Raw genomic sequence first — 2,045 nt, 5'->3', positions numbered from 1 at the left:
ACAAGAAACAAGTGTTGGTAAGGATGTGAAGAAAGAGGAACCTTCCTGCGTTGTTGGTGGGAATGCAAACTGGTGCAGCCACTGTACAAGACAGTATTGGGGTGTTCAAAAAATTAAAAATAGAGCTACCCTGGGGCACCTGGGTGACTCAGTCAGTTAAGAGTCCAACTCTTAATTTTGGCTCAGGTCATGATCTCAGGGTCCTGAGATCAAGCCCCATGTCTGTCTCTGTATGGAGCCTGCTTGAGATTCTCTCTCTCTCCCCCTCTCTGCCCCTTCCCCTGCTCTCTCTCTCTCTCTCTCTCTCTCAAAAAAAGAAAGAAAGAAAGAAAGAAAGAAAGAAAGAAACTACTCTATGATCCAGCAATCACACTACTGGGTATTTACCCAAAGAATATAAGAACACTAACTCAAGGGGATACATGCACCCCTATGTTTATTGCAGCATTATTTACAATAGCCAAACTATGCAAGCAGCCCAAGTGTCCATCGATAGACAAATAAAGAAGATGTGGTGTATATACATACAATGGAATATTATTCAGCCATAACAATAATGGAATCTTGCCATTTGCAACAACATGGATGAGAGTATAGTGCTGAGTGAAATAAGCCAGTCAAGGGGAGCCTGGCTGGCTTAGTTGGTAGATCATGTGACTCTTGAACTCAGGGTTGTGAGTTCAAGCCCCACATTGGGTGTAGAGATTACTTAAAAATAAAATCTTTTTAAAAATACAGTTTACAGGGGTACCTGGGTGGCTCAGTGGGTGGAGCCTCTGCCTTCGGCTCAGGTCATGATCTCAGGGTCCTAGGATCAAGCCCCACATCAGGCTCTCTGCTCAGCAGGGGGCCTGCTTCCTCATCTCTCTTTGCCTGCCTCTGCCTACTTGTGACCTCTGTCTATCAAATAAATAAATAATCTTTAAAAAAAAATACAGTTTACTTTCTTAGGTGAAACTTATCCCAAGATTTATTATCTTTATAGCCCTGGGTAAGTTGCTTTATTCCTCTGAGACATTGTCTTTCATTGTTAAAATGGGACTTGTAATAATACTTAATCTACAGGCTGATTATATAAACAAAATGTCATATGCAAATATAATAGTTAATACCTGCTACATAATCATTGGCCAATAGATATTAAATGCTATTATTATGTATAATAATAGGGATGATGATGATGTTTGTATCCTTACTCACAACCCAATCTGTATAACCTGGAGCAAGTCACCTTACCTCTCTGAGCTCCAGTTTCCTCATCTATAAAATAGGGACAACAGAACTTATTCCATAGGGTGGTTATGAGGATAAAATGAGGTGTGTGTTGAGAATGCTTTTTAAACTGAAACTCATGAAGCCCCACAACTAATGTACTCACACTGATTATTTGCTTAATAAATTCTTCCAAAATAGCAACGATACAAACGTCATTGCAGTTTAGGCTAAATCAGTATAAATTCTTGGGGCGCCTGGGTGGCTCAGTCGGTTAAGTGTCTGCTTTTGGCTCAGGTCATGATCTCAGGGTCCCGGCATGGAGCCCCGCATCGGGCCCCCTGCTCGACAAGGAGTCTGCTTCTTCCCTCTCTCTCTCCCCAGGTTGCGCTCTCTCTCTCACACTTTCTCAAATAAATAAATAAATAAATAAAATATATTTTTAAAAAAAATCAGTATAGATTCTTATTGAATAAAGAGTGTAGAGGGAAGAAGAGAGAATTTTCAGAATGTTCAGTAGGGACATTGCTTGGCGGGGGAGCTTGCTCTGTAGGCTGTAAGGAAGGTCTGTGCGTATGCTAATCAAAATAATAGATCTCCATTGTTGAGCAAAGATGTTAACAGGAAGGGTGGATGCTTTGACCTTAAAATTTGACAAGGTCACATCTGTGGGAGAGCAGATGATTTTCCACATCAGGAGGAGACTAGCCTCTTGCTTTAGAAGGATTTGGGCTGGGTGGAGTGGGCTTTGACTGAAAGTCATTCATCATGAAGATGACCTCCATGGTAATGCTCAGACAGACCCTCGAGAAGCCTGTGAATACAAATGCTCC

This window comes from Mustela nigripes, chromosome X (genome assembly GCF_022355385.1).
Source record: "Mustela nigripes isolate SB6536 chromosome X, MUSNIG.SB6536, whole genome shotgun sequence".
Taxonomy (NCBI): domain Eukaryota; kingdom Metazoa; phylum Chordata; class Mammalia; order Carnivora; family Mustelidae; genus Mustela; species Mustela nigripes.
This window is presented reverse-complemented; position numbering follows the sequence as displayed.